This window comes from Aethalodelphis obliquidens, unplaced genomic scaffold, assembly GCF_003676395.1.
Source record: "Aethalodelphis obliquidens isolate GAN/ISIS:26980383/991018 unplaced genomic scaffold, ASM367639v1 scaffold53, whole genome shotgun sequence".
NCBI lineage: Eukaryota > Metazoa > Chordata > Mammalia > Artiodactyla > Delphinidae > Aethalodelphis > Aethalodelphis obliquidens.
The window spans coordinates 6,475,215-6,485,353 of record NW_020837997.1 but is presented as its reverse complement, the minus strand read 5'-3'; the positions used below and the strand labels follow the sequence as shown (position 1 = coordinate 6,485,353).

General features: G+C 39.6%; 1 pseudogene; it reads right to left on the bottom strand.

The window, feature by feature from the left end:
- Positions 1 to 2,216: 2,216 nt before the first annotated feature.
- The window catches only part of LOC113608566 (zinc finger protein 709-like), a 9,919-nt pseudogene continuing 1,996 nt past the window's right edge, over positions 2,217 to 10,139 (bottom strand).

The following is a 10,139-nucleotide window of genomic DNA, read 5'->3' as shown; positions in this document are numbered from 1 at the left end:
TCGAATGTTGGTGCGTTTAATGTTGTCCCAGAGGTCTGAGACTGTCCTCAGTTCTTTTCATTCTTTTTTCTTTATTCTGCTCTGCAGTAGTTATTTCCACTATTTTATCTTCCAGGTCACTTATCCGTTCTTCTGCCTCAGTTATTCTGCTATTGATCCCATCTAGAGTACTTTTAATTTCATTTATTGTGTTGGTCATCGTTGCTTGTTTCATCTTTATTTCTTCTAGGTCCTTGTTAACTGTTTCTTGCATTTTGTCCATTCTATTTCCAAGATTTCGGATCATCCTTACTATCATTATTCTGAATTCTTTTTCAGGTAGACTGCCTATTTCCTCTTCATTTGTTAGGTCTGGTGCATTTTTATCTTGCTCCTTTATCTGCTGTGTGTTTTTCTGTCTTCTCATTTTGCTTATCTTACTGTGTTTGGGGTCTCCTTTTTGCAGACTGCCTGTTCGTAGTTCCCGCTGTTTTTGATGTCTGTCTCCAGTGGCTAAGGTTGGTTCAGTGGGTTGTGTAGGCTTCCTGGTGGAGGGGAGTAGTGCCTGTGTTGTGGTGGATGAGGCTGGATCTTGTCTCTCTAGTGGGCAGGTTCACGTCTGGTGGTGTGTTTTGGGGTGTCTGTGGCCTTATTATGATTTTGGGCAGCCTCTCTGCTAATGGGTGGGGTTGTGTTCCTGTTTTGCTAGCTGTTTGGCATAGGTTGTCCAGCACTGTGGCATGCTGGTCGTTGAGTGAAGCTGGGTGCTGGTGTTAAGATGGAGGTCTCTGGGAGATTTTCGCCGTTTAATATTATGTGGAGCTGGGAGGTCTCTTGTTGACCGGTGTCCTGAAGTTGGCTCTCCTACCTCAGAGGCAGAGCCCTGACTCCTGGCTGGAGCACTAAGAGCCTTTCATCCACACGGCTCAGAATAAAAGGGAGAAAAAGTAGAGAGAATTAGTAGAAGTATGAGGAAAGAAAGAAGGAAAGGAGGGAAGGAAGGAAGGAAGGAATAAAGAAGGAAAGAAGGCAAGAAGGAAAGAAAGGAGGGAGGGAGGGAGGAAGGAGGAAAAGAAGGAAAAAAGAAAGAAAGAAGATACAGTAAAAATAAAATAAAGTATAATAAAGTTATTGAATTAAAAAATTCTTATTTAGAAAAAAAAAAAAGGGACGGATAGAACCTTAGGACAAATGTTGGAACCAAAGCTATACAGACAAAATCTTACACAGAAGCATACACATACACCCTCACTAAAAGAGGTAAAGGGAAAAATCATAAATCTTGCTCTCAGAGACCACCTCCTTAATTTGGGATGATTCGTTGTCTAAAGGAGGGAAGGAAGGAAGGAAAGAAAGAAAGAACGAAGGTAAAGTATAATAACGTTATTAAAATTAAAACTAATTATTAAGAAAAAAATTTTTAAAAAAACCGTGGATGGATAGAACCCTAGGACAAATAGTGGAAGCAAGACTATACAGACAAGATCTCACACAGAAGCATACACATACACATTCACAAAAAGAGAAAAAGGGAAAAAAATCATAGATCTTGCTCCTAAAGTCCACTTCCTTAATTTGGGATGATTGGTTGTCTATTCAGGTATTCCATAGATGCAGGGTATATCAAGTTGATTGTGGAGCTTTAATCCGCTGCTTCTGAGGCTGCTGGGAGAGATTTCCCTTTCTCTTCTTTGTTCTCACAGCTCACTGGGGCTCAGCTTTGGATTTGGCCCTGCCTCTGCATGTAGGTCGCTGGAGGGCGTCTGTTTATTGCTCAGACAGGACGGGGTTAAAGGAGCCGCTGATTTGGGGGCTCTGGCGCACTCAGGCCGGCAGGGAGGGAGGGGCACGGAGTGCGGGGTGGACCTGCGGTGGCAAAGGCTGGCATGACTTTGCACCAGCCTGAGGCCCGCCGTGCATTCTCCCGGGGAAGTTGTCCCTCGATCCTGGGAACCTAGTAGTGGCGGGCTGCACAGGCTCTGCGGAAGAGGGGTGTGTAGAGTGACCTGTGCTTGTACACAGGCCCCTTGGTGGCGGCAGCAGCAGCCTTAGCATCTCCCGCCCGTCTCTGGGGTCCGCGCTTTTAGCCGCGGCTCACGCCCATCTCTGGGGTTCGTACTTTTAGCCGCGGCTCGTGCCCGTCTCTGGAGTTCCTTTAAGCAGCGTTCTTAAACCCCTCTCCTCACGCACCAGGAAACAAAGAGGGAAGAAAAAGTCTCTTGCCTCTTCAGCAGGTGCAGACTTTTTCCCGGACTCCCTCCTGGCTAGCCGTGGTGCACTAACCCCTTCAGGCTATGTTCAAGCCGCCAACCCCAGTCCTCTCCCTGCGCTCCGTCCAAAACCTTCAGTGTTCATTTTTGAACGTAAGTAGTAAATATCCAGTCGAGAGATCCCCTTTAAGAATGAGGCACTGATAAAGACGATGTAACTCTAAAAATTATTCGTGTTATTTTTTTCTGGAACATTATACATGGATTAATTTGTATCAGACTTTCTCAGATTTCTTACACATATAGGGTTTCTTTCCAGTGGGAGTTTTCACATGTAAGAATGAAGGCCAACTGATGTTTTCCCCACATTGCTTACATTCAAGAAGTTTCCATTAAGTATGAGATCTTTCATGCCTTCGAAAGGAACTGGGTCAACTGAAGGCTTTCCCACCTTCTCTACATTTGTAGAGTTTCTCGCCAGTGTGTATTCTCATGTGTCCTTGAAAGGTAGTGCAGTAAATGAATGTTTTCCCGCATTCTGTACATTCATAAAGTTTCTCTCCAGTGTGAGTTTTTTCATGTGTTCAAAAGGATGCGTAACAACTGAAGGCTCTGCCACATTGTTTACATTCATAGGGTTTCTCTCCTGTGTGAGTTCTTTGAAGTATTCTAAATGAACTGGGAAAACTGAATGCTTTTCCCCATTTCTTATTTACAAGGTCCATCTCCAGTGCGTGTTACCATGTGTGTTTGAACACTTGAGGGAGAAATGAAGGCTTTCCCACATTCTTTCTTTACATTTATAGGGTTTCTCTCCAGTGTGCTTTCTCACATGTCCTTGAAAGGTTGTGTGATAAATGAAGGTTTTCCCACATTCTGTACATTCATAGGGTTTCTCTCCAGTGTGAGTTCTTTCGTGTATTCGAAATGAACTGGGCCAACTGGAAGTTTTACCACACTGTATACATTCATATGACTTCTCTCCAGAGTGAATCCTTTCATGTGATCAAAACGAACTGGGACAAATGGAGGCTTTCCCAGATTCCTTACATTTATGAGGTTCATCTCCAGTATGTGTTATCATGTGTGTACGAATGCTTGAAAGAGAAATGAAGGCTTTACCACATTCCTTACATTCATAGGGTTTCTCTCCAGTGTGAATTCTTTCATGTATTCGCAAACCTAGAGGAGAACTGAAGGTTTTGTCACAGTTTACATTCGTATTGTTTCTCTGCAGTGTGAATCCTTTCATGTCTTCGAAAGGAACTGGGACAGCTGAGGGCTTTACCACACTGCTTACATTTATAGGGTTTTTCTCCAGTGTGATTTCTTTCATGTGCTCGAAAGGAAGCGGAATAACTACAGGCTTTCCCACATTCCTTCCATTTATAGGGTCCTTCTCCAGTGTGTGTTATCATGTGTTTTTGAAAGGTTGTGAACCACGTGAAGGCTTTCCCACATTCCTTACATTCATAGGATTTCTCTCCAGTGTGAGTCTTTTCATGTCTGTGAACAGATTTGTGGTAACTGAAGGCTTTCCCACATCCCTTGCATTTATATGGCTTCTCCTCATATTCATGATATTCATATGGTTTGTGTCCACTGTGAGATCTGATGTGCCTATTAAGGAATGAATGACGCATGAAGACTTTCCCACACACGTTACAGTCACATGGTTTTACTCCAGAAAGGGTTTTCTGGTTCAGATTAAGATTTGGAATCTGGCTGACAATTTCTCCATCTTGATTACCTTCTTTGCTTTCACAGAGTTTTTCTACCATATGACTTCTGTAAAAAATGAGAAATTATTGATGATTTCTTTAACAAATTCACATTTATTAGTAGGGTATTAGAATTACACTTTTATATTTTATAGCAAAAGTGAAGGTTTTTTGCCCTTTTTGAATTTTTTGAGGGTGATTTATACTGAAAGCTCTGTAAGAAGACTTGACATACCTATTATGAAAACAGTAATATTAATATATTGGGTTTCTTAATATTCTTTCCAAAAACACTGGACATCTATGTCACGTTTAAGTAAATGTTTTTGGTGAAAAAAATTTATGGATAACTTTGAAACTGGGGTTGTTTTATTTTAAAAAGTTTATTTTAAAAAGTTTATTTTAAAAAGTTTATGACATACCAGGATTCTCATGTGGCACACTGATATCTACTGTGTGTGTGACTCACCTTAGTTTTCTCCCTTGGATTTTGTACCAATCTTCAGTGTTATGACTGTCCCATTTTTTCCCCTAAAATGCAGACCCAGAAAAATAATGCAAATTATTAGAAATTATAGAAAAATATTAGATTGTAGGTCCACAATGAGCTGTGACCATGCTTAGTTTTTTTTTTTTTTAACATCTTTATTGGAGTATAATTGCTTTACAATGGTATGTTAGTTTCAGCTTCACAACAAAATGAATCAGTTATATATATACATATATTCCCATATCTCTTCCCGCTTGCATCTCCCTCCCTATCCCACCCCTCCAGGCGGTCACAAAGCACTGAGCTGATCTCCCTGTGCTATGCGGCTGCTTCCCACTAGCTATCTACCTAACATTTGGTAGTGTATATATGTCCATGCCTCTTTATCGCTTTGTCACTGTTTACACTTCCCCCTCCCCATAGCCTCAAGTCCATTCTCTAGTAAGTCTGTGTCTTTATTCCTGTTTCACCCCTAGGTTTTTCATGACATTTTTTTTTTTTATTCCATATATATGTGTTAGCATACGGTATTTGTCTCTCTCTTTCTGACTTACTTCACTCTGTATGGCAGACTCTAGGTCTATCCACCTCATTACAAATAGCTCAATTTCGTCTCTTTTTATGGCTGAGTAATATTCCATTGTATATATGTGCCACATCTTCTTTATCCATTCATCCGATGATGGACACTTAGGTTGTTTCCATCTCTGGGCTATTGTAAATAGAGCTGCAATGAACATTTTGGTACATGACTCTTTTTGAATTATGGTTTTCTCAGGGTATATGCCCAGTAGTGGGATTGCTGGGTCATATGGTAGTTCTATTTGTAGTTTTTAAAGGAACCTCCATACTGTTCTCCATAGTGGCTGAACCAATTCACATTCCCACCAGCAGTGCAAGAGTGTTCCCTTTTCTCCACACCCTCTCCAGCATTTATTGTTTCTAGATTTTTTGATGATGGCCATTCTGACTGGTGTGAGATGATATCTCATTGTAGTTTTGATTTGCATTTCTCTCATGATTAGTGATGTTGAGCATTCTCTCATGTGTTTGTTGGCACTCTGTATATCTTCTTTGGAGAAATGTCTATTTAGGTCTTCTGCCCATTTTTGGATTGGGTTGTTTGTTTTTTTGTTATTAAGCTGCATGAGCTGCTTATAAATTTTGGAGATTAATCCTTTGTCGGTTGCTTCATTTGCAAATATTTTCTCCCATTCTGAGGGTTGTCTTTTGGTCTTCTTTATGGTTTCCTTTGCTGCACAAAAGCTTTTAAGTTTCATTAGGTCCCATTTGTTTACTCTTGTTTTATTTCCATTACTCTAGGAGGTGGGTCAGAAAGAATCTTGCTGTGATTTATGTCATAGAGTGTTCTGCCTATGTTTTCCTCTAAGAGTTTGATAGTTTCTGGCCTTACATTTAGGTCTTTAATCCATTTTGAGCTTATTTTTGTGTATGGTGTTAGGGAGTGATCTAACTTCATACTTTTACATGTACCTGTCCAGTTTTCCCAGCACCACTTATTGAATAGGCTGTCCTTTCTCCACGGTACATTTCTGCCTCCTTTGTCAAAGATAAGGTGACCATATGTGCGTGGGTTTATCTCTGGGCTTTCTATCCTGTTCCATTGATCTATCTTTCTGTTTTTGTGCCAGTACCATACCGTTTTGATAACTGTAGTTTGTAGTATAGTCTGAAGTCTGGGAGCCTGATTCCTCCAGTTCCTTCTTTCGTTCTCAAGATTGCTTTGGCTATTCGGGGTCTTTTGTGTTTCCATGCAAATTGTGAAATATTTTGTTCTAGTTCTGTGAAAAATGCCAGTGGTAGTTTGATAGGGATTGCATTGAATCTATAGATTGCTTTCGGTAGTAGAGTCATTTTCACAATGTTGATTCTTCCAATCCAAGAACATGGTATATCTCTCCATCTATTTGTATCATCTTTAATTTCTTTCATCAGTGTCTTATAATTTTCTGCATACAGATCTTTTGTCTCCTTGGGTAGGTTTATTCCTAGATATTTTATTCTTTTTGTTGCAATGGTAAATGGGAGTGTTTTCTTGATTTCACTTTCAGATTTTTCATCATTAGTATATAGGAATGCCAGAGATTTCTGTGCATTAATTTTGTATCCTGCCACTTTACCAAATTCATTGATTAGCTCTAGTAGTTTTCTGGTAGCATCTTTAGGGTTCTCTATGTATAGGATCATGTCATCTGCAAACAGTGACAGCTTTACTTCTTCTTTTCCGATTTGGATTCCTTTTATTTCCTTTTCTTCTCTGATTGCTGTGGCTAAAACTTCCAAAACTATGTTGAATAAGAGTGGTGAGAGTGGGCAACCTTGTCTTGTTCCTGATCTTAGTGGAAATGCTTTCAGTTTTTCGCCATTGAGGATGATGTTTGCTGTGGGCTTGTCATATATGGCCTTTATTATGTTGAGGAAAGTTCCCTCTATGCCTACTTTCTGCAGGGTTTTTATCATAAATGGGTGTTGAATTTTGTCAAAAGCTTTCTCTGCATCTATTGAGATGATCATATGGTTTTTCTCCTTCAATTTGTTAATATGGTTTATCACATTGATAGATTTGCGTATATTGAAGAATCCTTGCATTCCTGGAATAAACCCCACTTGATCATGGTGTATGATCCTTTTAATGTGCTGTTGGATTCTATTTGCTAGTATTTTGTTGAGGATTTTTGCATCTATGTTCATCAGTGATATTGGCCTGTAGTTTTCTTTCTTTGTGACATCCTTGTCTGGTTTTGGTATCAAGGTGATGGTGGCCTCGTAGAAGGAGTTAGGGAGTGGTCCTCCCTCTGCTATATTTTGGAAGAGTTTGAGAAGGATAGGTGTTAGCTCTTCTCTAAATGTTTGATAGAATTCACCTGTGAAGCCATCTGGTCCTGGGCTTTTCTTTGTTGGAAGATTTTTAATCACAGTTTCTATTTCAGTGCTTGTGATTGGTCTGTTCATATTTTCTATTTCTTCCTGATTCAGTCTTGGCAGGTTGTGCATTTCTAAGAATTTGTCCATTTCTTCCAGATTGTCCATTTTATTGGCATAGAGTTGCTTGTAGTAATCTCTCATGATCTCTTTTATTTCTGCAGTGTCAGTTGTTACCTCTCCTTTTTCATTTCTAATTCTATTGATTTGAGTCTTCTCCCTTTTTTTCTTGATGAGTCTGGCTAGTGGTTTATCTATTTTGTTTATCTTCTCAAAGAACCAGCTTTTAGTTTTATTGATCTTTGCTATTGTTTCCTTCATTTCTTTTTCATTTATTTCTGATCTGATTTTTATGATTTCTTTCCTTCTGCTAGCTTTGGGGTTTTTTTGTTCTTCTTTCTCTAATTGCTTGAGGTGCAAGGTTAGGTTGTTTATTCGAGATGTTTCCTGCTTCTTAAGGTGGGCTTGTATTGCTATAAACTTCCCCCTTAGAACTGCTTTTGCTGCATCCCACAGGTTTTGGGTCGTTGTGTCTCCATTGTCATTTGTTTCTAGGTATTTTTTGATTTCCTCTTTGATTTCTTCAGTGATCACTTCATTATTAAGTAGTGTATTGTTTAGCCTCCATGTGTTTGTATTTTTTACAGATCTTTTCCTGTAATTGATATCTAGTCTCATGGCGTTGTGGTCAGAAAAGATACTTGATACAATTTCAATTTTCTTAAATTTACCAAGGCTTGATTTGTGACCCAAGATATGATCTATCCTGGAGAATGTTCCATGAGCACTTGAGAAAAATGTGTATTCTGTTGTTTTTGGATGGAATGTCCTATAAATATCAATTAACTCCATCTCGTTTAATGTATCATTTAAAGCTTGTGTTTCCTTATTTATTTTCATTTTGGATGATGTGTCCATTGGTGAAAGTGGGGTGTTAAAGTCCCCTACTATGAATGTGTTACTGTCGATTTCCCCTTTTATGGTTGTCAGTATTTGCCTTATGTATTGAGGTGCACCTATGTTGGGTGCATAAATATTTACAATTGTTATATCTTCCTCTTGGATCGATCCCTTGATCATTATGTAGTGTCCTTCTTTGTCTCTTCTAATAGTCTTTGTTTTAAAGTCTATTTTGTCTGATATGAGAATTGCTACTCCAGCTTTCTTTTGGTTTCCATTTGCATGAAATACCTTTTTCCATCCCCTTACTTACAGTCTGTATGTGTCTCTAGGTCTGAAGTGCGTCTCTTGTAGACAGCAAATATATGGGTCTTGTTTTTGTATCCATTCAGCCAATCTGTGTCTTTTGGTGGGAGCATTTAGTCCATTTACATTTAAGGTAATTATCGATATGTGTGTTCCTATTCCCATTTTCTTAATTGTTTTGGGTTCGTTATTGTAGGTCCTTTCCTTCTTTTGTGTTTCTTGCCTAGAGAAGTTCCTTTAGCAGTTGTTGTAGAGCTGGTTTGGTGGTGCTGAACTCTCTCAGCTTTTGCTTGTCTGTAAAGGTTTTAATTTCTCCATCAAATCTGAATGAGATCCTTGCTGGGTAGAGTAATCTTGGTTGCAGGTTTTTCTCCTTCAACACTTTCAATATGTCCTGCCACTCCCTTCTGGCTTGCAGAGTTTCTGCTGAAAGATCAGCTGTTAACCTTATGGGGATTCCCTTGTGTGTTATTTGTTGTTTTTCCCTTGCTGCTTTTAATATATTTTCTTTGTATTTAATTTTTGACAATTTGATTAATATGTGTCTTGGCGTATTTCTCCTTGGATTTATCCTGTATGGGACTCTCTGTGCTTCCTGGACTTGATTAATGATTTCTTTTCCCATATTAGGGAAGTTTTCAACTATAATCTCTTCAAATATTTTCTCAGTCCCTTTCTTTAACTCTGCTGCTTCTGTGAGCCCTATAATTCGAATGTTGGTGCGTTTAATGTTGTCCCAGAGGTCTCTGAGACTGTCCTCAGTTCTTTTCATTCTTTTTTCTTTATTCTGCTCTGCAGTAGTTATTTCCACTATTTTATCTTCCAGGTCACTTATCCGTTCTTCTGCCTCAGTTATTCTGCTATTGATCCCATCTAGAGTACTTTTAATTTCATTTATTGTGTTGTTCATCGTTGCTTGCTTCATCTTTAGTTCTTCTAGGTCCTTGTTAACTGATTCTTGCAATTTGTCCATTCTATTGTCCATTCTATCTCCAAGATTTCGGATCAACCTTACTATCATTATTCTGAATTCTTTTTCAGGTAGACTGCCTATTTCCTCTTCATTTGTTAGGTCTGGTGGGTTTTTATCTTGCTCCTTCATCTGCTGTGTGTTTTTCTGTCTTTTCATTTTGCTTATCTTACTGTGTTTGGGGTCTCCTTTTTTTCAGGCTCAAGGTTCGTAGTTCCTGTTGTTTTTTGTGTCTGTCCCCAGTGGCTAAGGTTGGTTCAGTGGGTTGTGTAGGCTTCCTGGTGGAGGGTACTAGTGCCTGTGTTCTGGTGTATGAGGCTGGATCTTGTCTTTCTGGTGGGCAGGTCCACGTCTGGTGGTGTGTTTTGGGGTGTCTGTAGACTTACTATGATTTTGGGCAGCCTCTCTGCTAATGTGTGGGGTTGTGTTCCTGTCTTGCTAGTTGTTTGGCATAGGATGTCCAGCACTGTAGCTTGCTGGTCGTTGAGTGAAGCTGGGTGCTGGCGTTGAGATGAAGATCTCTCGGAGATTTTTGCTGTTTGATATTATGTGCAGCTGGGAGGCCTCTTGTGGACCAGTGTCCTGAAGTTGGCTCTCCCACCTCAGAGGCACAGCACTGA